At 48.0% G+C, this 18,511-nt stretch overlaps 58 non-coding genes across 58 annotated transcripts; all 58 read right to left on the reverse strand.

Annotated features, from left to right (window-relative positions):
* Positions 1-77: 77 nt before the first annotated feature.
* LOC128197176 (5S ribosomal RNA) lies at positions 78-195 on the reverse strand. Its single transcript, XR_008249582.1, has one exon. It is a non-coding gene; the product is annotated as a 5S ribosomal RNA (ribosomal RNA).
* A 217-nt stretch (positions 196-412) lies between these two features.
* On the reverse strand, positions 413-531 carry LOC128196891 (5S ribosomal RNA). The gene has a single exon (XR_008249297.1). It is a non-coding gene; the product is annotated as a 5S ribosomal RNA (ribosomal RNA).
* A 217-nt stretch (positions 532-748) lies between these two features.
* Positions 749-867, reverse strand: LOC128196985 (5S ribosomal RNA). Its single transcript, XR_008249391.1, has one exon. It is a non-coding gene; the product is annotated as a 5S ribosomal RNA (ribosomal RNA).
* Positions 868-1,084: 217 nt separating this feature from the next.
* On the reverse strand, positions 1,085-1,203 carry LOC128197151 (5S ribosomal RNA). Its single transcript, XR_008249557.1, has one exon. It is a non-coding gene; the product is annotated as a 5S ribosomal RNA (ribosomal RNA).
* Positions 1,204-1,419: 216 nt separating this feature from the next.
* On the reverse strand, positions 1,420-1,538 carry LOC128196926 (5S ribosomal RNA). The gene has a single exon (XR_008249332.1). It is a non-coding gene; the product is annotated as a 5S ribosomal RNA (ribosomal RNA).
* A 217-nt stretch (positions 1,539-1,755) lies between these two features.
* On the reverse strand, positions 1,756-1,874 carry LOC128197214 (5S ribosomal RNA). Its single transcript, XR_008249620.1, has one exon. It is a non-coding gene; the product is annotated as a 5S ribosomal RNA (ribosomal RNA).
* Positions 1,875-2,091: 217 nt separating this feature from the next.
* On the reverse strand, positions 2,092-2,210 carry LOC128196892 (5S ribosomal RNA). The gene has a single exon (XR_008249298.1). It is a non-coding gene; the product is annotated as a 5S ribosomal RNA (ribosomal RNA).
* Positions 2,211-2,427: 217 nt separating this feature from the next.
* Positions 2,428-2,546, reverse strand: LOC128196936 (5S ribosomal RNA). Its single transcript, XR_008249342.1, has one exon. It is a non-coding gene; the product is annotated as a 5S ribosomal RNA (ribosomal RNA).
* A 217-nt stretch (positions 2,547-2,763) lies between these two features.
* LOC128197296 (5S ribosomal RNA) lies at positions 2,764-2,882 on the reverse strand. The gene has a single exon (XR_008249683.1). It is a non-coding gene; the product is annotated as a 5S ribosomal RNA (ribosomal RNA).
* A 218-nt stretch (positions 2,883-3,100) lies between these two features.
* On the reverse strand, positions 3,101-3,219 carry LOC128196997 (5S ribosomal RNA). The gene has a single exon (XR_008249403.1). It is a non-coding gene; the product is annotated as a 5S ribosomal RNA (ribosomal RNA).
* A 216-nt stretch (positions 3,220-3,435) lies between these two features.
* Positions 3,436-3,554, reverse strand: LOC128196973 (5S ribosomal RNA). Its single transcript, XR_008249379.1, has one exon. It is a non-coding gene; the product is annotated as a 5S ribosomal RNA (ribosomal RNA).
* Positions 3,555-3,771: 217 nt separating this feature from the next.
* Positions 3,772-3,890, reverse strand: LOC128196882 (5S ribosomal RNA). Its single transcript, XR_008249288.1, has one exon. It is a non-coding gene; the product is annotated as a 5S ribosomal RNA (ribosomal RNA).
* Positions 3,891-4,109: 219 nt separating this feature from the next.
* Positions 4,110-4,228, reverse strand: LOC128196976 (5S ribosomal RNA). Its single transcript, XR_008249382.1, has one exon. It is a non-coding gene; the product is annotated as a 5S ribosomal RNA (ribosomal RNA).
* Positions 4,229-4,446: 218 nt separating this feature from the next.
* LOC128196944 (5S ribosomal RNA) lies at positions 4,447-4,565 on the reverse strand. The gene has a single exon (XR_008249350.1). It is a non-coding gene; the product is annotated as a 5S ribosomal RNA (ribosomal RNA).
* Positions 4,566-4,641: 76 nt separating this feature from the next.
* On the reverse strand, positions 4,642-4,760 carry LOC128196982 (5S ribosomal RNA). The gene has a single exon (XR_008249388.1). It is a non-coding gene; the product is annotated as a 5S ribosomal RNA (ribosomal RNA).
* Positions 4,761-4,985: 225 nt separating this feature from the next.
* Positions 4,986-5,104, reverse strand: LOC128196977 (5S ribosomal RNA). The gene has a single exon (XR_008249383.1). It is a non-coding gene; the product is annotated as a 5S ribosomal RNA (ribosomal RNA).
* Positions 5,105-5,321: 217 nt separating this feature from the next.
* Positions 5,322-5,440, reverse strand: LOC128196928 (5S ribosomal RNA). The gene has a single exon (XR_008249334.1). It is a non-coding gene; the product is annotated as a 5S ribosomal RNA (ribosomal RNA).
* Positions 5,441-5,658: 218 nt separating this feature from the next.
* Positions 5,659-5,777, reverse strand: LOC128196945 (5S ribosomal RNA). The gene has a single exon (XR_008249351.1). It is a non-coding gene; the product is annotated as a 5S ribosomal RNA (ribosomal RNA).
* Positions 5,778-5,853: 76 nt separating this feature from the next.
* On the reverse strand, positions 5,854-5,972 carry LOC128196970 (5S ribosomal RNA). Its single transcript, XR_008249376.1, has one exon. It is a non-coding gene; the product is annotated as a 5S ribosomal RNA (ribosomal RNA).
* Positions 5,973-6,048: 76 nt separating this feature from the next.
* LOC128196978 (5S ribosomal RNA) lies at positions 6,049-6,167 on the reverse strand. The gene has a single exon (XR_008249384.1). It is a non-coding gene; the product is annotated as a 5S ribosomal RNA (ribosomal RNA).
* Positions 6,168-6,384: 217 nt separating this feature from the next.
* On the reverse strand, positions 6,385-6,503 carry LOC128197011 (5S ribosomal RNA). The gene has a single exon (XR_008249417.1). It is a non-coding gene; the product is annotated as a 5S ribosomal RNA (ribosomal RNA).
* Positions 6,504-6,722: 219 nt separating this feature from the next.
* LOC128196987 (5S ribosomal RNA) lies at positions 6,723-6,841 on the reverse strand. Its single transcript, XR_008249393.1, has one exon. It is a non-coding gene; the product is annotated as a 5S ribosomal RNA (ribosomal RNA).
* Positions 6,842-7,058: 217 nt separating this feature from the next.
* LOC128196938 (5S ribosomal RNA) lies at positions 7,059-7,177 on the reverse strand. Its single transcript, XR_008249344.1, has one exon. It is a non-coding gene; the product is annotated as a 5S ribosomal RNA (ribosomal RNA).
* Positions 7,178-7,394: 217 nt separating this feature from the next.
* LOC128196919 (5S ribosomal RNA) lies at positions 7,395-7,513 on the reverse strand. Its single transcript, XR_008249325.1, has one exon. It is a non-coding gene; the product is annotated as a 5S ribosomal RNA (ribosomal RNA).
* Positions 7,514-7,709: 196 nt separating this feature from the next.
* Positions 7,710-7,828, reverse strand: LOC128196980 (5S ribosomal RNA). The gene has a single exon (XR_008249386.1). It is a non-coding gene; the product is annotated as a 5S ribosomal RNA (ribosomal RNA).
* Positions 7,829-8,044: 216 nt separating this feature from the next.
* Positions 8,045-8,163, reverse strand: LOC128197021 (5S ribosomal RNA). Its single transcript, XR_008249427.1, has one exon. It is a non-coding gene; the product is annotated as a 5S ribosomal RNA (ribosomal RNA).
* Positions 8,164-8,382: 219 nt separating this feature from the next.
* On the reverse strand, positions 8,383-8,501 carry LOC128197026 (5S ribosomal RNA). Its single transcript, XR_008249432.1, has one exon. It is a non-coding gene; the product is annotated as a 5S ribosomal RNA (ribosomal RNA).
* Positions 8,502-8,720: 219 nt separating this feature from the next.
* Positions 8,721-8,839, reverse strand: LOC128197069 (5S ribosomal RNA). The gene has a single exon (XR_008249475.1). It is a non-coding gene; the product is annotated as a 5S ribosomal RNA (ribosomal RNA).
* A 217-nt stretch (positions 8,840-9,056) lies between these two features.
* On the reverse strand, positions 9,057-9,175 carry LOC128196946 (5S ribosomal RNA). The gene has a single exon (XR_008249352.1). It is a non-coding gene; the product is annotated as a 5S ribosomal RNA (ribosomal RNA).
* Positions 9,176-9,251: 76 nt separating this feature from the next.
* LOC128196924 (5S ribosomal RNA) lies at positions 9,252-9,370 on the reverse strand. Its single transcript, XR_008249330.1, has one exon. It is a non-coding gene; the product is annotated as a 5S ribosomal RNA (ribosomal RNA).
* A 76-nt stretch (positions 9,371-9,446) lies between these two features.
* Positions 9,447-9,565, reverse strand: LOC128196979 (5S ribosomal RNA). The gene has a single exon (XR_008249385.1). It is a non-coding gene; the product is annotated as a 5S ribosomal RNA (ribosomal RNA).
* A 217-nt stretch (positions 9,566-9,782) lies between these two features.
* On the reverse strand, positions 9,783-9,901 carry LOC128196896 (5S ribosomal RNA). The gene has a single exon (XR_008249302.1). It is a non-coding gene; the product is annotated as a 5S ribosomal RNA (ribosomal RNA).
* Positions 9,902-10,118: 217 nt separating this feature from the next.
* LOC128196901 (5S ribosomal RNA) lies at positions 10,119-10,237 on the reverse strand. Its single transcript, XR_008249307.1, has one exon. It is a non-coding gene; the product is annotated as a 5S ribosomal RNA (ribosomal RNA).
* Positions 10,238-10,388: 151 nt separating this feature from the next.
* On the reverse strand, positions 10,389-10,507 carry LOC128196949 (5S ribosomal RNA). The gene has a single exon (XR_008249355.1). It is a non-coding gene; the product is annotated as a 5S ribosomal RNA (ribosomal RNA).
* A 218-nt stretch (positions 10,508-10,725) lies between these two features.
* LOC128196904 (5S ribosomal RNA) lies at positions 10,726-10,844 on the reverse strand. Its single transcript, XR_008249310.1, has one exon. It is a non-coding gene; the product is annotated as a 5S ribosomal RNA (ribosomal RNA).
* A 220-nt stretch (positions 10,845-11,064) lies between these two features.
* On the reverse strand, positions 11,065-11,183 carry LOC128197048 (5S ribosomal RNA). The gene has a single exon (XR_008249454.1). It is a non-coding gene; the product is annotated as a 5S ribosomal RNA (ribosomal RNA).
* Positions 11,184-11,401: 218 nt separating this feature from the next.
* Positions 11,402-11,520, reverse strand: LOC128196981 (5S ribosomal RNA). Its single transcript, XR_008249387.1, has one exon. It is a non-coding gene; the product is annotated as a 5S ribosomal RNA (ribosomal RNA).
* Positions 11,521-11,716: 196 nt separating this feature from the next.
* On the reverse strand, positions 11,717-11,835 carry LOC128196902 (5S ribosomal RNA). Its single transcript, XR_008249308.1, has one exon. It is a non-coding gene; the product is annotated as a 5S ribosomal RNA (ribosomal RNA).
* Positions 11,836-12,053: 218 nt separating this feature from the next.
* On the reverse strand, positions 12,054-12,172 carry LOC128196937 (5S ribosomal RNA). The gene has a single exon (XR_008249343.1). It is a non-coding gene; the product is annotated as a 5S ribosomal RNA (ribosomal RNA).
* Positions 12,173-12,322: 150 nt separating this feature from the next.
* LOC128196925 (5S ribosomal RNA) lies at positions 12,323-12,441 on the reverse strand. The gene has a single exon (XR_008249331.1). It is a non-coding gene; the product is annotated as a 5S ribosomal RNA (ribosomal RNA).
* A 196-nt stretch (positions 12,442-12,637) lies between these two features.
* On the reverse strand, positions 12,638-12,756 carry LOC128196903 (5S ribosomal RNA). The gene has a single exon (XR_008249309.1). It is a non-coding gene; the product is annotated as a 5S ribosomal RNA (ribosomal RNA).
* Positions 12,757-12,906: 150 nt separating this feature from the next.
* LOC128196898 (5S ribosomal RNA) lies at positions 12,907-13,025 on the reverse strand. The gene has a single exon (XR_008249304.1). It is a non-coding gene; the product is annotated as a 5S ribosomal RNA (ribosomal RNA).
* A 216-nt stretch (positions 13,026-13,241) lies between these two features.
* Positions 13,242-13,360, reverse strand: LOC128196826 (5S ribosomal RNA). Its single transcript, XR_008249232.1, has one exon. It is a non-coding gene; the product is annotated as a 5S ribosomal RNA (ribosomal RNA).
* A 219-nt stretch (positions 13,361-13,579) lies between these two features.
* On the reverse strand, positions 13,580-13,698 carry LOC128196905 (5S ribosomal RNA). The gene has a single exon (XR_008249311.1). It is a non-coding gene; the product is annotated as a 5S ribosomal RNA (ribosomal RNA).
* Positions 13,699-13,917: 219 nt separating this feature from the next.
* On the reverse strand, positions 13,918-14,036 carry LOC128196971 (5S ribosomal RNA). Its single transcript, XR_008249377.1, has one exon. It is a non-coding gene; the product is annotated as a 5S ribosomal RNA (ribosomal RNA).
* A 219-nt stretch (positions 14,037-14,255) lies between these two features.
* Positions 14,256-14,374, reverse strand: LOC128197101 (5S ribosomal RNA). The gene has a single exon (XR_008249507.1). It is a non-coding gene; the product is annotated as a 5S ribosomal RNA (ribosomal RNA).
* A 150-nt stretch (positions 14,375-14,524) lies between these two features.
* LOC128196909 (5S ribosomal RNA) lies at positions 14,525-14,643 on the reverse strand. The gene has a single exon (XR_008249315.1). It is a non-coding gene; the product is annotated as a 5S ribosomal RNA (ribosomal RNA).
* A 216-nt stretch (positions 14,644-14,859) lies between these two features.
* Positions 14,860-14,978, reverse strand: LOC128196992 (5S ribosomal RNA). Its single transcript, XR_008249398.1, has one exon. It is a non-coding gene; the product is annotated as a 5S ribosomal RNA (ribosomal RNA).
* A 219-nt stretch (positions 14,979-15,197) lies between these two features.
* On the reverse strand, positions 15,198-15,316 carry LOC128197029 (5S ribosomal RNA). The gene has a single exon (XR_008249435.1). It is a non-coding gene; the product is annotated as a 5S ribosomal RNA (ribosomal RNA).
* Positions 15,317-15,533: 217 nt separating this feature from the next.
* Positions 15,534-15,652, reverse strand: LOC128196920 (5S ribosomal RNA). The gene has a single exon (XR_008249326.1). It is a non-coding gene; the product is annotated as a 5S ribosomal RNA (ribosomal RNA).
* A 221-nt stretch (positions 15,653-15,873) lies between these two features.
* Positions 15,874-15,992, reverse strand: LOC128196931 (5S ribosomal RNA). Its single transcript, XR_008249337.1, has one exon. It is a non-coding gene; the product is annotated as a 5S ribosomal RNA (ribosomal RNA).
* A 219-nt stretch (positions 15,993-16,211) lies between these two features.
* LOC128196912 (5S ribosomal RNA) lies at positions 16,212-16,330 on the reverse strand. Its single transcript, XR_008249318.1, has one exon. It is a non-coding gene; the product is annotated as a 5S ribosomal RNA (ribosomal RNA).
* A 218-nt stretch (positions 16,331-16,548) lies between these two features.
* LOC128196918 (5S ribosomal RNA) lies at positions 16,549-16,667 on the reverse strand. Its single transcript, XR_008249324.1, has one exon. It is a non-coding gene; the product is annotated as a 5S ribosomal RNA (ribosomal RNA).
* A 218-nt stretch (positions 16,668-16,885) lies between these two features.
* On the reverse strand, positions 16,886-17,004 carry LOC128197103 (5S ribosomal RNA). The gene has a single exon (XR_008249509.1). It is a non-coding gene; the product is annotated as a 5S ribosomal RNA (ribosomal RNA).
* A 219-nt stretch (positions 17,005-17,223) lies between these two features.
* LOC128196942 (5S ribosomal RNA) lies at positions 17,224-17,342 on the reverse strand. Its single transcript, XR_008249348.1, has one exon. It is a non-coding gene; the product is annotated as a 5S ribosomal RNA (ribosomal RNA).
* A 219-nt stretch (positions 17,343-17,561) lies between these two features.
* LOC128196953 (5S ribosomal RNA) lies at positions 17,562-17,680 on the reverse strand. The gene has a single exon (XR_008249359.1). It is a non-coding gene; the product is annotated as a 5S ribosomal RNA (ribosomal RNA).
* Positions 17,681-17,897: 217 nt separating this feature from the next.
* On the reverse strand, positions 17,898-18,016 carry LOC128197163 (5S ribosomal RNA). Its single transcript, XR_008249569.1, has one exon. It is a non-coding gene; the product is annotated as a 5S ribosomal RNA (ribosomal RNA).
* A 218-nt stretch (positions 18,017-18,234) lies between these two features.
* Positions 18,235-18,353, reverse strand: LOC128196964 (5S ribosomal RNA). The gene has a single exon (XR_008249370.1). It is a non-coding gene; the product is annotated as a 5S ribosomal RNA (ribosomal RNA).
* Between the last annotated feature and the right edge of the window lie 158 nt (positions 18,354-18,511).

Genomic DNA, 18,511 nt, shown 5'->3' on the forward strand with positions numbered 1-18,511 from the left:
CGGTACTTTGGAACTTGGTTGCAACTAACAAGGACGGAAAAAAACGTCAAAAAGGATAAAAAAAAAACGTCAAAAAAGAGGTACAACACGAGGACTTCCCAGGAGGTCACCCATCCTAGTACTACTCTCGCCCAAGCTCGCTTAACTGCGGAGTTCTGATGGGATCGGTGCATTAGTGCTGGTATGATCGCACCTGCCAATCTTTGCACGTTCAATGTACATATGGCTTCGGCAGCGTGTACAAGTTTCAAGACTTCGAGACACGCGTGCGAGTGACCTGAGGTGGATGGTTTGGATCCGAAAAAGCCGTGATAACAGTTAGTTGGAGTCGTGTAGGCGGTACTTTGGAACTTGGTTGCAACTAACAAGGACGGAAAAAAACGTCAAAAAGGAAAAAAAAAACGTCAAAAAAGAGGTGCAACACGAGGACTTCCCAAGAGGTCACCCATCCTAGTACTACTCTCGCCCAAGCACGCTTAACTGCGGAGTTCTGATGGGATCCGGTGCATTAGTGCTGGTATGATCGCACCTGCCAATCTTTGCACGATCAATGTACATATGGCTTCGGCAGCGTGTACAAGTTTCAAGACTTCGAGACACGCGTGCGAGTGACATGAGGTGGATGGTTTGGATCCGAAAAAGCCGTGATAACAGTTAGTTGGAGTCGTGTAGGCGGTACTTTGGAACTTGGTTGCAACTAACAAGGACGGAAAAAAACGTCAAAAAGGAAAAAAAAAACGTCAAAAAAGAGGTGCAACACGAGGACTTCCCAGGAGGTCACCCATCCTAGTACTACTCTCACCCAAGCGCGCTTAACTGCGGAGTTCTGATGGGATCCGGTGCATTAGTGCTGGTATGATCGCACCTGCCAATCTTTGCACGATCAATGTACATATGGCTTCGGCAGCGTGTACAAGTTTCAAGACTTTGAGACACGCGTGCGAGTGACCTGAGGTGGATGGTTTGGATCCGAAAAAGCCGTGATAACAGTTCGTTGGAGTCGTGTAGGCGGTACTTTGGAACTTGGTTGCAACTCACAAGGACGGAAAAAAACGTCAAAAAGGAAAAAAAAAACGTCAAAAAAGAGGTGACACACGAGGACTTCCCAGGAGGTCACCCATCCTAGTACTACTCTCGCACAAGCACGCTTAACTGCGGAGTTCTAATGGGATCCGGTGCATTAGTGCTGGTATGATCGCACCTGCCAATCTTTGCACGATCAATGTACATATGGCTTCGGCAGCGTGTACAAGTTTCAAGACTTCGAGACACGCGTGCGGGTGACCTGAGGTGGATGGTTTGGATCCGAAAAAGCCGTGATAACAGTTAGTTGGAGTCGTGTAGGCGGTACTTTGGAACTTGGTTGCAACTAACAAGGACGGAAAAAAACGTCAAAAAGGAAAAAAAAACGTCAAAAAAGAGGTGCAACACGAAGACTTCCCAGGAGGTCACCCATCCTAGTACTACTCTCGCCCAAGCACGCTTAACTACGGAGTTCTGATGGGATCCGGTGCATTAGTGCTGGTATGATCGCACCTGCCAATCTTTGCACGATCAATGTACATATGGCTTCGGCAGCGTGTACAAGTTTCAAGACTTCGAGACACGCGTGCGAGTGACCTGAGGTGGATGGTTTGGATCCGAAAAAGCCGTGATAACAGTTCGTTGGAGTCGTGTAGGCGGTACTTTGGAACTTGGTTGCAACTAACAAGGACGGAAAAAAACGTCAAAAAGGAAAAAAAAAACGTCAAAAAAGAGGTGCAACACGAGGACTTCCCAGGAGGTCACCCATCCTAGTACTACTCTCGCCCAAGCACGCTTAACTGCGGAGTTCTGATGGGATCCGGTGCATTAGTGCTGGTATGATCGCACCTGCCAATCTTTGCACGATCAATGTACATGTGGCTTCGGCAGCGTGTACAAGTTTCAAGACTTCGAGACACGCGTGCGAGTGACCTGAGGTGGATGGTTTGGATCCGAAAAAGCCGTGATAACAGTTAGTTGGAGTCGTGTAGGCGGTACTTTGGAACTTGGTTGCAACTAACAAGGACGGAAAAAAACGTCAAAAAGGAAAAAAAAAACGTCAAAAAAGAGGTGCAACACGAGGACTTCCCAAGAGGTCACCCATCCTAGTACTACTCTCGCCCAAGCACGCTTAACTGCGGAGTTCTGATGGGATCCGGTGCATTAGTGCTGGTATGATCGCACCTGCCAATCTTTGCACGATCAATGTACATATGGCTTCGGCAGCGTGTACAAGTTTCAAGACTTCGAGACACGCGTGCGAGTGACATGAGGTGGATGGTTTGGATCCGAAAAAGCCGTGATAACAGTTAGTTGGAGTCGTGTAGGCGGTACTTTGGAACTTGGTTGCAACTAACAAGGACGGAAAAAAACGTCAAAAAGGAAAAAAAAAACGTCAAAAAAGAGGTGCAACACGAGGACTTCCCAAGAAGTCACCCATCCTAGTACTACTCTCGCCCAAGCACGCTTAACTGCGGAGTTCTGATGGGATCCGGTGCATTAGTGCTGGTATGATCGCACCTGCCAATCTTTGCACGATCAATGTACATATGGCTTCGGCAGCGTGTACAAGTTTCAAGACTTCGAGACACGCGTGCGAGTGACATGAGGTGGATGGTTTGGATCCGAAAAAGCCGTGATAACAGTTAGTTGGAGTCGTGTAGGCGGTACTTTGGAACTTGGTTGCAACTAACAAGGACGGAAAAAAACGTCAAAAAGGAAAAAAAAAACGTCAAAAAAGAGGTGCAACACGAGGACTTCCCAGGAGGTCACCCATCCTAGTACTACTCTCGCCCAAGCACGCTTAACTGCGGAGTTCTGATGGGATCCGGTGCATTAGTGCTGGTATGATCGCACCTGCCAATCTTTGCACGATCAATGTACATATGGCTTCGGCAGCGTGTACAAGTTTCAAGACTTTGAGACACGCGTGCGAGTGACCTGAGGTGGATGGTTTGGATCCGAAAAAGCCGTGATAACAGTTCGTTGGAGTCGTGTAGGCGGTACTTTGGAACTTGGTTGCAACTAACAAGGACGGAAAAAAACGTCAAAAAGGAAAAAAAAAAACGTCAAAAAAGAGGTGCAACACGAGGACTTCCCAAGAGGTCACCCATCCTAGTACTACTCTCGCACAAGCACGCTTAACTGCGGAGTTCTAATGGGATCCGGTGCATTAGTGCTGGTATGATCGCACCTGCCAATCTTTGCACGATCAATGTACATATGGCTTCGGCAGCGTGTACAAGTTTCAAGACTTCGAGACACGCGTGCGGGTGACCTGAGGTGGATGGTTTGGATCCGAAAAAGCCGTGATAACAGTTAGTTGGAGTCGTGTAGGCGGTACTTTGGAACTTGGTTGCAACTAACAAGGACGGAAAAAAACGTCAAAAAGGAAAAAAAAACGTCAAAAAAGAGGTGCAACACGAAGACTTCCCAGGAGGTCACCCATCCTAGTACTACTCTCGCCCAAGCACGCTTACCTACGGAGTTCTGATGGGATCCGGTGCATTAGTGCTGGTATGATCGCACCTGCCAATCTTTGCACGATCAATGTACATATGGCTTCGGCAGCGTGTACAAGTTTCAAGACTTCGAGACACGCGTGCGAGTGACCTGAGGTGGATGGTTTGGATCCGAAAAAGCCGTGATAACAGTTCGTTGGAGTCGTGTAGGCGGTACTTTGGAACTTGGTTGCAACTAACAAGGACGGAAAAAAACGTCAAAAAGGAAAAAAAAAACGTCAAAAAAGAGGTGCAACACGAGGACTTCCCAGGAGGTCACCCATCCTAGTACTACTCTCGCCCAAGCACGCTTAACTGCGGAGTTCTGATGGGATCCGGTGCATTAGTGCTGGTATGATCGCACCTGCCAATCTTTGCACGATCAATGTACATGTGGCTTCGGCAGCGTGTACAAGTTTCAAGACTTCGAGACACGCGTGCGAGTGACCTGAGGTGGATGGTTTGGATCCGAAAAAGCCGTGATAACAGTTAGTTGGAGTCGTGTAGGCGGTACTTTGGAACTTGGTTGCAACTAACAAGGACGGAAAAAAACGTCAAAAAGGAAAAAAAAAAAACGTCAAAAAAGAGGTGCAACACGAGGACTTCCCAGGAGGTCACCCATCCTAGTACTACTGTCGCCCAAGCACGCTTAACTGCGGAGTTCTGATGGGATCCGGTGCATTAGTGCTGGTATGATCGCACCTGCCAATCTTTGCACGATCAATGTACATATGGCTTCGGCAGCGTGTACAAGTTTCAAGACTTCGAGACACGCGTGCGAGTGACCTGAGGTGGATGGTTTGGATCCGAAAAAGCCGTGATAACAGTTAGTTGGAGTCGTGTAGGCGGTACTTTGGAACTTGGTTGCAACTAACAAGGAAGGAAAAAAACGTCTAAAAGGAAAAAAAAAAACGTCAAAAAAGAGGTGCAACACGAGGACTTCCCAGGAGGTCACCCATATAAGTACTACTCTCGCCCAAGCACGCTTAACTGCGGAGTTCTGATGGGATCCGGTGCATTAGTGCTGGTATGATCGCACCTGCCAATCTTTGCACGATCAATGTACATATGGCTTCGGCAGCGTGTACAAGTTTCAAGACTTAAAAACGTCAAAAAAGAGGTGCAACACGAGGACTTCCCAAGAGGTCACCCATCCTAGTACTACTCTCGCCCAAGCACGCTTAACTGCGGAGTTCTGATGGGATCCAGTGCATTAGTTCTGGTATGATCGCACCTGCCAATCTTTGCACGATCAATGTACATATGGCTTCGGCAGCGTGTACAAGTTTCAAGACTTAAGAACGTCAAAAAAGAGGTGCAACACGAGGACTTCCCAAGAGGTCACCCATGGGATCCGGTGCATTAGTGCTGGTATGATCGCACCTGCCAATCTTTGCACGATCAATGTACATTTGGCTTCGGCAGCGTGTACAAGTGTCACGACTTAAAAACGTCAAAAAAGAGGTGCAACACGAGGACTTCCCAGGAGGTCACCCATCCTAGTACTACTGTCGCCCAAGCACGCTTAACTGCGGAGTTCTGATGGGATCCGGTGCATTAGTGCTGGTATGATCGCACCTGCTAATCTTTGCACGATCAATGTACATATGGCTTCGGCAGCGTGTACAAGTTTCAAGACTTCGAGACACGCGTGCGAGTGACCTGAGGTGGATGGTTTGGATCCGAAAAAGCCGTGATAAGAGTTAGTTGGAGTTGTGTAGGCGGTACTTTGGAACTTGGTTACAACTAACAAGGACGGAAAAAAACGTCAAAAAGGAAAAAAAAAACGTCAAAAAAGAGGTGCAACACGAGGACTTCCCAGGAGGTCACCCATCCTAGTACTACTCTCACCCAAGCACGCTTAACTGCGGAGTTCTGATGGGATCCGGTGCATTAGTGCTGGTATGATCGCACCTGCCAATCTTTGCACGATCAATGTACATGTGGCTTCGGCAGCGTGTACAAGTTTCAAGACTTCGAGACACGCGTGCGAGTGACCTGAGGTGGATGGTTTGGATCCGAAAAAGCCGTGATAACAGTTAGTTGGAGTCGTGTAGGCGGTACTTTGGAACTTGGTTGCAACTAACAAGGACGGAAAAAAACGTCTAAAAGGAAAAAAAAAAACGTCAAAAAAGAGGTGCAACACGAGGACTTCCCAGGAGGTCACCCATATAAGTACTACTCTCGCCCAAGCACGCTTAACTGCGGAGTTCTGATGGGATCCGGTGCATTAGTGCTGGTATGATCGCACCTGCCAATCTTTGCACGATCAATGTACATATGGCTTCGGCAGCGTGTACAAGTTTCAAGACTTAAAAACGTCAAAAAAGAGGTGCAACACGAGGACTTCCCAAGAGGTCACCCATCCTAGTACTACTCTCGCCCAAGCACGCTTCACTGCGGAATTCTGATGGGATCCGGTGCATTAGTGCTGGTATGATCGCACCTGCCAATCTTTGCACGATCAATGTACATTTGGCTTCGGCAGCGTGTACAAGTTTCACGACTTAAAAACGTCAAAAAAGAGGTGCAACACGAGGACTTCCCAGGAGGTCACCCATCCTAGTACTACTGTCGCCCAAGCACGCTTAACTGCGGAGTTCTGATGGGATCCGGTGCATTAGTGCTGGTATGATCGCACCTGCCAATCTTTGCACGATCAATGTACATATGGCTTCGGCAGCGTGTACAAGTTTCAAGACTTCGAGACACGCGTGCGAGTGACCTGAGGTGGATGGTTTGGATCCGAAAAAGCCGTGATAACAGTTAGTTGGAGTCGTGTAGGCGGTACTTTGGAACTTGGTTGCAACTAACAAGGACGGAAAAAAACGTCTAAAAGGAAAAAAAAAACGTCAAAAAAGAGGTGCAACACAAGGACTTCCCAGGAGGTCACCCATATAAGTACTACTCTCGCCCAAGCACGCTTAACTGCGGAGTTCTGATGGGATCCGGTGCACTAGTGCTGGTATGATCGCACCTGCCAATCTTTGCACGATCAATGTACATATGGCTTCGGCAGCGTGTACAAGTTTCAAGACTTCGAGACACGCGTGCGAGTGACCTGAGGTGGATGGTTTGGATCCGAAAAAGCCGTGATAACAGTTAGTTGGAGTCGTGTAGGCGGTACTTTGGAACTTGGTTGCAACTAACAAGGACGGAAAAAAACGTCAAAAAGGAAAAAAAAAAAACGTCAAAAAAGAGGTACAACACGAGGACTTCCCAGGAGGTCACCCATCCTAGTACTACTCTCGCCCAAGCTCGCTTAACTGCGGAGTTCTGATGGGATCCGGTGCATTAGTGCTGGTATGATCGCACCTGCCAATCTTTGCACGTTCAATGTACATATGGCTTCGGCAGCGTGTACAAGTTTCAAGACTTCGAGACACGCGTGCGAGTGACCTGAGGTGGATGGTTTGGATCCGAAAAAGCCGTGATAACAGTTAGTTGGAGTCGTGTAGGCGGTACTTTGGAACTTGGTTGCAACTAACAAGGACGGAAAAAAACGTCAAAAAGGAAAAAAAAAACGTCAAAAAAGAGGTGCAACTCGAGGACTTCCCAGGAGGTCACCCATCCTAGTACTACTCTCGCCCAAGCACGCTTAACTGCGGAGATCTGATGGGATCCGGTGCATTAGTGCTGGTATGATCGCACCTGCCAATCTTTGCACGATCAATGTACATATGGCTTCGGCAGCGTGTACAAGTTTCAAGACTTCGAGACACGCGTGCGAGTGACATGAGGTGGATGGTTTGGATCCGAAAAAGCCGTGATAACAGTTAGTTGGAGTCGTGTAGGCGGTACTTTGGAACTTGGTTGCAACTAACAAGGACGGAAAAAAACGTCAAAAAGGAAAAAAAAAACGTCAAAAAAGAGGTGCAACACGAGGACTTCCCAGGAGGTCACCCATCCTAGTACTACTCTCGCCCAAGCACGCTTAACTGCGGAGTTCTGATGGGATCCGGTGCATTAGTGCTAGTATGATCGCACCTGCCAATCTTTGCACGATCAATGTACATATGGCTTCGGCAGCGTGTACAAGTTTCAAGACTTTGAGACACGCGTGCGAGTGACCTGAGGTGGATGGTTTGGATCCGAAAAAGCCGTGATAACAGTTAGTTGGAGTCGTGTAGGCGGTACTTTGGAACTTGGTTGCAACTAACAAGGACGGAAAAAAACGTCAAAAAAGAGGTGCAACACGAGGACTTCCCAGGAGGTCACCCATCCTAGTACTACTCTCGCACAAGCACGCTTAACTGCGGAGTTCTAATGGGATCCGGTGCATTAGTGCTGGTATGATCGCACCTGCCAATCTTTGCACGATCAATGTACATATGGCTTCGGCAGCGTGTACAAGTTTCAAGACTTCGAGACACGCGTGCGGGTGACCTGAGGTGGATGGTTTGGATCCGAAAAAGCCGTGATAACAGTTAGTTGGAGTCGTGTAGGCGGTACTTTGGAACTTGGTTGCAACTAACAAGGACGGAAAAAAACGTCAAAAAGGAAAAAAAAACGTCAAAAAAGAGGTGCAACACGAGGACTTCCCAGGAGGTCACCCATCCTAGTACTACTGTCGCCCAAGCACGCTTCACTGCGGAGTTCTGATGGGATCCGGTGCATTAGTGCTGGTATGATCGCACCTGCCAATCTTTGCACGATCAATGTACATGTGGCTTCGGCAGCGTGTACAAGTTTCAAGACTTCGAGACACGCGTGCGAGTGACCTGAGGTGGATGGTTTGGATCCGAAAAAGCCGTGATAACAGTTAGTTGGAGTCGTGTAGGCGGTACTTTGGAACTTGGTTGCAACTAACAAGGACGGAAAAAAACGTCAAAAAGGAAAAAAAAAAAACGTCAAAAAAGAGGTGCAACACGAGGACTTCCCAGGAGGTCACCCATCCTAGTACTACTATCGCCCAAGCACGCTTAACTGCGGAGTTCTGAGGGGATCCGGTGCATTAGTGCTGGTATGATCGCACCTGCCAATCTTTGCACGATCAATGTACATATGGCTTCGGCAGCGTGTACAAGTTTCAAGACTTCGAGACACGCGTGCGAGTGACCTGAGGTGGATGGTTTGGATCCGAAAAAGCCGTGATAACAGTTAGTTGGAGTCGTGTAGGCGGTACTTTGGAACTTGGTTGCAACTAACAAGGACGGAAAAAAACGTCAAAAAGGAAAAAAAAAAAACGTCAAAAAAGAGGTGCAACACGAGGACTTCCCAGGAGGTCACCCATCCTAGTACTACTGTCGCCCAAGCACGCTTAACTGCGGAGTTCTGATGGGATCCGGTGCATTAGTGTTGGTATGATCGCACCTGCCAATCTTTGAACGATCAATGTACATATGGCTTCGGCAGCGTGTACAAGTTTCAAGACTTCGAGACACGCGTGCGAGTGACCTGAGGTGGATGGTTTGGATCCGAAAAAGCCGTGATAACAGTTAGTTGGAGTCGTGTAGGCGGTACTTTGGAACTTGGTTGCAACTAACAAGGACGGAAAAAAACGTCTAAAAGGAAAAAAAAAACGTCAAAAAAGAGGTGCAACACGAGGACTTCCCAGGAGGTCACCCATATAAGTACTACTCTCGCCCAAGCACGCTTAACTGCGGAGTTCTGATGGGATCCGGTGCATTAGTGCTGGTATGATCGCACCTGCCAATCTTTGCACGATCAATGTACATATGGCTTCGGCAGCGTGTACAAGTTTCAAGACTTAAAAACGTCAAAAAAGAGGTGCAACACGAGGACTTCCCAAGAGGTCACCCATCCTAGTACTACTCTCGCCCAAGCACGCTTCACTGCGGAGTTCTGATGGGATCCGGTGCATTAGTGCTGGTATGATCGCACCTGCCAATCTTTGCACGATCAATGTACATTTGGCTTCGGCAGCGTGTACAAGTTTCACGACTTAAAAACGTCAAAAAAGAGGTGCAACACGAGGACTTCCCAGGAGGTCACCCATCCTAGTACTACTGTCGCCCAAGCACGCTTAACTGCGGAGTTCTGATGGGATCCGGTGCATTAGTGCTGGTATGATCGCACCTGCCAATCTTTGCACGATCAATGTACATATGGCTTCGGCAGCGTGTACAAGTTTCAAGACTTCGAGACACGCGTGCGAGTGACCTGAGGTGGATGGTTTGGATCCGAAAAAGCCGTGATAACAGTTAGTTGGAGTCGTGTAGGCGGTACTTTGGAACTTGGTTGCAACTAACAAGGACGGAAAAAAACGTCAAAAAGGAAAAAAAAAACGTCAAAAAAGAGGTGCAACACGAGGACTTCCCAGGAGGTCACCCATCCTAGTACTACTCTCGCCCAAGCACGCTTAACTGCGGAGATCTGATGGGATCCGGTGCATTAGTGCTGGTATGATCGCACCTGCCAATCTTTGCACGATCAATGTACATATGGCTTCGGCAGCGTGTACAAGTTTCAAGACTTCGAGACACGCGTGCGAGTGACATGAGGTGGATGGTTTGGATCCGAAAAAGCCGTGATAACAGTTAGTTGGAGTCGTGTAGGCGGTACTTTGGAACTTGGTTGCAACTAACAAGGACGGAAAAAAACGTCAAAAAGGAAAAAAAAAACGTCAAAAAAGAGGTGCAACACGAGGACTTCCCAGGAGGTCACCCATCCTAGTACTGCTCTCGCCCAAGCACGCTTAACTGCGGAGTTCTGATGGGATCCGGTGCATTAGTGCTGGTATGATCGCACCTGCCAATCTTTGCACGATCAATGTACATATGGCTTCGGCAGCGTGTACAAGTTTCAAGACTTCGAGACACGCGTGCGAGTGACCTGAGGTGGATGGTTTGGATCCGAAAAAGCCGTGATAAGTCAAAAAGGAAAAAAAAAAACGTCAAAAAAGAGGTGCAACACGAGGACTTCCCAGGAGGTCACCCATCCTAGTACTACTCTCGCCCAAGCACGCTTAACTGCGGAGTTCTGATGGGATCCGGTGCATTAGTACTGGTACGATCGCACCTGCCAACCTTTGCACGATCAATGTACATATGGCTTCGGCAGCGTGTACAAGTTTCAAGACTTCGAGACACGCGTGCGAGTGACCTGAGGTGGATGGTTTGGATCCGAAAAAGCCGTGATAACAGTTAGTTGGAGTCGTGTAGGCGGTACTTTGGAACTTGCTTGCAACTAACAAGGACGGAAAAAAACGTCAAAAAGGAAAAAAAAAAACGTCAAAAAAGAGGTGCAACACGAGGACTTCCCAGGAGGTCACCCATCCTAGTACTACTCTCGCCCAAGCACGCTTCACTGCGGAGTTCTGATGGGATCCGGTGCATTAGTGCTGGTATGATCGCACCTGCCAATCTTTGCACGATCAATGTACATATGGCTTCTGCAGCGTGTACAAGTTTCAAGACTTCGAGACACGCGTGCGAGTGACCTGAGGTGGATGGTTTGGATCCGAAAAAGCCGTGATAACAGTTAGTTGGAGTCGTGTAGGCGGTACTTTGGAACTTGGTTGCAACTAACAAGGACGGAAAAAAACGTCAAAAAGGAAAAAAAAAAGAACGTCAAAAAAGAGGTGCAACACGATGACTTCCCAGGAGGACACCCATCCTAGTACTACTCTCGCCCAAGCACGCTTAACTGCGGAGTTCTGATGGGATCCGGTGCATTAGTGCTGATATGATCGCACCTGCCCATCTTTGCATGATCAATGTACATATGGCTTCGGCAGCGTGTACAAGTTTCAAGACTTCGAGACACGCGTGCGAGTGACCTGAGGTGGATGGTTTGGATCCGAAAAAGCCGTGATAACAGTTAGTTGGAGTCGTGTAGGCGGTACTTTGGAACTTGGTTGCAACTAACAAGGACGGAAAAAAACGTCAAAAAGGAAAAAAAAAAACGTCAAAAAAGAGGTGCAACACGAGGACTTCCCAGGAGGTCACCCATCCTAGTACTACTCTCGCCCAAGCACACTTAACTGGGGAGTTCTGATGGGATCCGGTGCATTAGTGCTGGTATGATCGCACCTGCCAATCTTTGCACGAATAATGTACATATGGCTTCGGCAGCGTGTACAAGTTTCAAGACTTCGAGACACGCGTGCGAGTGACCTGAGGTGGATGGTTTGGATCCGAAAAAGCCGTGATAACAGTTAGTTGGAGTCGTGTAGGCGGTACTTTGGAACTTGGTTGCAACTAACAAGGACGGAAAAAAACGTCAAAAAAGAGGTGCAACACGAGGACTTCCCAAGAGGTCACCCATCCCAGTACTAATCTCGCCCAAGCACGCTTAACTGCGGAGTTCTGATGGGATCCGGTGCATTAGTGCTGGTATGATCGCACCTACCAATCTTTGCACGATCAATGTACATATGGCTTCGGCAGCGTGTACAAGTTTCAAGACTTCGAGACACGCGTGCGAGTGACCTGAGGTGGATGGTTTGGATCCGAAAAAGCCGTGATAACAGTTAGTTGGAGTCGTGTAGGCGGTACTTTGGAACTTGGTTGCAATTAACAAGGACGGAAAAAAACGTCAAAAAGGAAAAAAAAAAACGTCAAAAAAGAGGTGCAACACGAGGACTTCCCAGGAGGTCACCCATCCTAGTACTAATCTCGCCCAAGCACGCTTAACTACGGAGTTCTGATGGGATCCGGTGCATTAGTGCTGGTATGATCGCATCTGCCAATCTTTGCACGATCAATGTACATATGGCTTCGGCAGCGTGTACAAGTTTCAAGACTTCGAGACACGCGTGCGAGTGACCTGAGGTGGATGGTTTGGATCCGAAAAAGCCGTGATAAGTCAAAAAGGAAAAAAAAAACGTCAAAAAAGAGGTGCAACACGAGGACTTCCCAGGAGGTCACCCATCCTAGTACTACTCTCGCCCAAGCACGCTTAACTGCGGAGTTCTGATGGGATCCGGTGCATTAGTGCTGGTACGATCGCACCTGCCAACCTTTGCACGATCAATGTACATATGGCTTCGGCAGCGTGTACAAGTTTCAAGACTTCGAGACACGCGTGCGAGTGACCTGAGGTGGATGGTTTGGATCCGAAAAAGCCGTGATAACAGTTAGTTGGAGTCGTGTAGGCGGTACTTTGGAACTTGGTTGCAACTAACAAGGACGGAAAAAAACGTCAAAAAAGAGGTGCAACACGAGGACTTCCCAAGAGGTCACCCATCCCAGTACTAATCTCGCCCAAGCACGCTTAACTGCGGAGTTCTGATGGGATCCGGTGCATTAGTGCTGGTATGATCGCACCTGCCAATCTTTGCACGATCAATGTACATATGGCTTCGGCAGCGTGTACAAGTTTCAAGACTTCGAGACACGCGTGCGAGTGACCTGAGGTGGATGGTTTGGATCCGAAAAAGCCGTGACAAGTCAAAAAGGAAAAAAAAAACGTCAAAAAAGAGGTGCAACACGAGGACTTCCCAGGAGGTCACCCATCCTAGTACTACTCTCGCCCAAGCACGCTTAACTGCGGAGTTCTGATGGGATCCGGTGCATTAGTGCTGGTATGATCGCACCTGCCAATCTTTGCACGATCAATGTACATATGGCTTCGGCAGCGTGTACAAGTTTCAAGACTTCGAGACACGCGTGCGAGTGACCTGAGGTGGATGGTTTGGATCCGAAAAAGCCGTGATAACAGTTAGTTGGAGTCGTGTAGGCGGTACTTTGGAACTTGGTTGCAACTAACAAGGACGGAAAAAAACGTCAAAAAGGAAAAAAAAACGTCAAAAAAGAGGTGCAACACGAGAACTTCCCAGGAGGTCACCCATCCTAGTACTACTCTCGCCCAAGCACGCTTAACTGCGGAGTTCTGATGGGATCCGGTGCATTAGTGCTGGTATGATCGCACCTGCCAATCTTTGCACGATCAATGTACATATGGCTTCGGCAGCGTGTACAAGTTTCAAGACTTCGAGACACGCGTGCGAGTGACCTGAGGTGGATGGTTTGGATCCGAAAAAGCCGTGATAACAGTTAGTTGGAGTCGTGTAGGCGGTACTTTGGAACTTGGTTGCACCTAACAAGGACGGAAAAAAACGTCAAAAAGGAAAAAAAAAAAACGTCAAAAAAGAGGTGCAACACGAGGACTTCCCAGGAGGTCACCCATCCTAGTACTACTCTCGCCCAAGCACGCTTAACTGCGGAGTTCTGATGGGATCCAGTGCATTAGTGCTGGTATGATCGCACCTGCCAATCTTTGCACGATCAATGTACATATGGCTTCGGCAGCGTGTACAAGTTTCAAGACTTCGAGACACGCGTGCGAGTGACCTGAGGTGGATGGTTTGGATCCGAAAAAGCCGTGATAACAGTTAGTTGGAGTCGTGTAGGCGGTACTTTGGAACTTGGTTGCAACTAACAAGGACGGAAAAAAACGTCAAAAAGGAAAAAAAAAAAACGTCAAAAAAGAGGTGCAACACGAGGATTTCCCAGGAGGTCACCCATCCTAGTACTACTCTCGCCCAAGCACGCTTAACTGCGGAGTTCTGATGGGATCCGGTGCATTAGTGCTGGTATGATCGCAGATGCCAATCTTTGCACGATCAATGTACATATGGCTTCGGCAGCGTGTACAAGTTTCAAGACTTCGAGACACGCGTGCGAGTGACCTGAGGTGGATGGTTTGGATCCGAAAAAGCCGTGATAACAGTTAGTTGGAGTCGTGTAGGCGGTACTTTGGAACTTGGTTGCAACTAACAAGGACGGAAAAAAAACGTCAAAAAGGAAAAAAAAAAACGTCAAAAAAGAGGTGCAACAAAAGGACTTCCCAGGAGGTCACCCATCCTAGTACTACTCTCGCCCAAGCATGCTTAACTGCGGAGTTCTGATGGGATCCGGTGCATTAGTGCTGGTATGATCACACCTGCCAATCTTTGCACGATCAATGTACATATGGCTTCGGCAGCGTGTACAAGTTTCAAGACTTCGAGACACGCGTGCGAGTGACCTGAGGTGGATGGTTTGGATCCGAAAAAGCCGTGATAAGTCAAAAAGGAAAAAAAAAACATCAAAAAAGAGGTGCAACACGAGGACTTCCCAGGAGGTCACCCATCCTAGTACTACTCTCGCCCAAGCACGCTTAACTGCGGAGTTCTGATGGGATCCGGTGCATTAGTGCTGGTATGATCGCACCTGCCAATCTTTGCACGATCAATGTACATATGGCTTCAGCAGCGTGTACAAGTTTCAAGACTTCGAGACACGCGTGCGAGTGACCTGAGGTGGATGGTTTGGATCCGAAAAAGCCGTGATAACAGTTAGTTGGAGTCGTGTAGGCGGTACTTTGGAACTTGGTTGCAACTAACAAGGACGGAAAAAAACGTCAAAAAGGAAAAAAAAACGTCAAAAAAGAGGTGCAACACGAGAACTTCCCAGGAGGTCACCCATCCTAGTACTACTCTCGCCCAAGCACGCTTAACTGCGGAGTTCTGATGGGATCCGGTGCATTAGTGCTGGTATGATCGCACCTGCCAATCTTTGCACGATCAATGTACATATGGCTTCGGCAGCGTGTACAAGTTTCAAGACTTCGAGACACGCGTGCGAGTGACCTGAGGTGGATGGTTTGGATCCGAAAAAGCCGTGATAACAGTTAGTTGGAGTCGTGTAGGCGGTACTTTGGAACTTGGTTGCACCTAACAAGGACGGAAAAAAACGTCAAAAAGGAAAAAAAAAAAACGTCAAAAAAGAGGTGCAACACGAGGACTTCCCAGGAGGTCACCCATCCTAGTACTACTCTCGCCCAAGCACGCTTAACTGCGGAGTTCTGATGGGATCCAGTGCATTAGTGCTGGTATAATCGGACCTGCCAATCTTTGCACGATCAATGTACATATGGCTTCGGCAGCGTGTACAAGTTTCAAGACTTCGAGACACGCGTGCGAGTGACCTGAGGTGGATGGTTTGGATCCGAAAAAGCCGTGATAACAGTTAGTTGGAGTCGTGTAGGCGGTACTTTGGAACTTGGTTGCAACTAACAAGGACGGAAAAAAACGTCAAAAAGGAAAAAAAAAACGTCAAAAAAGAGGTGCAACACGAGGACTTCCCAGGAGGTCACCCATCCTAGTACTACTCTCGCCCAAGCACGCTTAACTGCGGAGTTCTGATGGGATCCGGTGCATTAGTGCTGGTATGATCGCACCTGCCAATCTTTGCACGATCAATGTACATATGGCTTCGGCAGCGTGTACAAGTTTCAAGACTTCGAGACACGCGTGCGAGTGACCTGAGGTGGATGGTTTGGATCCGAAAAAGCCGTGATAACAGTTAGTTGGAGTCGTGTAGGCGGTACTTTGGAACTTGGTTGCAACTAACAAGGACGGAAAAAAACGTCAAAAAGGAAAAAAAAAAAAAACGTCAAAAAAGAGGTGCAACACGAGGACTTCCCAGGAGGTCACCCATCCTAGTACTACTCTCGCCCAAGCACGCTTAACTGCGGAGTTCTGATGGGATCCGGTGCATTAGTGCTGGTATGATCGCACCTGCCAATCTTTGCACGATCAATGTACATATGGCTTCGGCAGCGTGTACAAGTTTTAAGACTTCGAGACACGCGTGCGAGTGACCTGAGGTGGATGGTTTGGATCCGAAAAAGCCGTGATAATAGTTAGTTGGAGTCGTGTAGGCGGTACTTTGGAACTTGGTTGCAACTAACAAGGACGGAAAAAAACGTCAAAAAGGAAAAAAAAAAAACGTCAAAAAAGAGGTGCAACACGAGGACTTCCCAGGAGGTCACCCATCCTAGTACTACTCTCGCCCAAGCACGCTTAACTACGGAGTTCTGATGGGATCCGGTGCATTAGTGCTGGTATGATCGCACATGCAAATCTTTGCACGATCAATGTACATATGGCTTCGGCAGCGTGTACAAGTTTCAAGACTTCGAGACACGCGTGCGAGTGACCTGAGGTGGATGGTTTGGATCCGAAAAAGCCGTGATAACAGTTAGTTGGAGTCGTGTAGGCGGTACTTTGGAACTTGGTTGCAACTAACAAGGACGGAAAAAAAACGTCAAAAAGGAAAAAAAAAACGTCAAAAAAGAGGTGCAACACGAGGACTTCCCAGGAGGTCACCCATCCTAGTACTACTCTCGCCCAAGCACGCTTAACTGCGGAGTTCTGATGGGATCCGGTGCATTAGTGCTGGTGTGATCGCACCTGCCAATCTTTGCACGATCAATGTACATATGGCTTCGGCAGCGTGTACAAGTTTCAAGACTTCGAGACACGCGTGCGAGTGACCTGAGGTGGATGGTTTGGATCCGAAAAAGCCGTGATAACAGTTAGTTGGAGTCGTGTAGGCGGTACTTTGGAACTTGGTTGCAACTAACAAGGACGGAAAAAAACGTCAAAAAGGAAAAAAAAAAACGTCAAAAAAGAGGTGCAACACGAGAACTTCCCAGGAGGTCACCCATCCTAGTACTACTCTCGCCCAAGCACGCTTAACTGCGGAGTTCTGATGGGATCCGGTGCATTAGTGCTGGTATGATCGCACCTGCCAATCTTTGCACGATCAATGTACATATGGCTTCGGCAGCGTGTACAAGTTTCAAGACTTCGAGACACGCGTGCGAGTGACCTGAGGTGGATGGTTTGGATCCGAAAAAGCCGTGATAACAGTTAGTTGGAGTCGTGTAGGCGGTACTTTGGAACTTGGTTGCACCTAACAAGGACGGAAAAAAACGTGAAAAAGGAAAAAAAAAAAACGTCAAAAAAGAGGTGCAACACGAGGACTTCCCAGGAGGTCACCCATCCTAGTACTACTCTCGCCCAAGCACGCTTAACTGCGGAGTTCTGATGGGATCCGGTGCATTAGTGCTGGTATGATCGCACCTGCCAATCTTTGCACGATCAATGTACATATGGCTTCGGCAGCGTGTACAAGTTTCAAGACTTCGAGACACGCGTGCGAGTGACCTGAGGTGGATGGTTTGGATCCGAAAAAGTCGTGATAACAGTTAGTTGGAGTCGTGTAGGCGGTACTTTGGAACTTGGTTGCAACTAACAAGGACGGAAAAAAACGTCAAAAAGGAAAAAAAAAAAACGTCAAAAAAGAGGTGCAACACGAGGACTTCCCAGGAGGTCACCCATCCTAGTACTACTCTCGCCCAAGCACGCTTAACTGCGGAGTTCTGATGGGATCCGGTGCATTAGTGCTGGTATGATCGCACCTGCCAATCTTTGCACGATCAATGTACATATGGCTTCGGCAGCGTGTACAAGTTTCAAGACTTCGAGACACGCGTGCGAGTGACCTGAGGTGGATGGTTTGGATCCGAAAAAGCCGTGATAACAGTTAGTTGGAGTCGTGTAGGCGGTACTTTGGAACTTGGTTGCAACTAACAAGGACGGAAAAAAACGTCAAAAAGGAAAAAAAAAACGTCAAAAAAGAGGTGCAACAAAAGGACTTCCCAGGAGGTCACCCATCCTAGTACTACTCTCGCCCAAGCTCGCTTAACTGCGGAGTTCTGATGGGATCCGGTGCATTAGTGCTGGTATGATCGTACCTGCCAATCTTTGCACGATCAATGTACATATGGCTTCGGCAGCGTGTACAAGTTTCAAGACTTCGAGACACGCGTGCGAGTGACCTGAGGTGGATGGTTTGGATCCGAAAAAGCCGTGATAACAGTTAGTTGGAGTCGTGTAGGCGGTACTTTGGAACTTGGTTGCACCTAACAAGGACGGAAAAAAACGTGAAAAAGGAAAAAAAAAAACGTCAAAAAAGAGGTGCAACACGAGGACTTCCCAGGAGGTCACCCATCCTAGTACTACTCTCGCCCAAGCACGCTTAACTGCGGAGTTCTGATGGGATCCGGTGCATTAGTGCTGGTATGATCGCACCTGCCAATCTTTGCACGATCAATGTACATATGGCTTCGGCAGCGTGTACAAGTTTCAAGACTTCGAGACACGCGTGCGAGTGACCTGAGGTGGATGGTTTGGATCCGAAAAAGCCGTGATAACAGTTAGTTGGAGTCGTGTAGGCGGTACTTTGGAACTT

The sequence above is a fragment of the Vigna angularis genome, chromosome 5, assembly GCF_016808095.1.
Source record: "Vigna angularis cultivar LongXiaoDou No.4 chromosome 5, ASM1680809v1, whole genome shotgun sequence".
Taxonomy (NCBI): domain Eukaryota; kingdom Viridiplantae; phylum Streptophyta; class Magnoliopsida; order Fabales; family Fabaceae; genus Vigna; species Vigna angularis.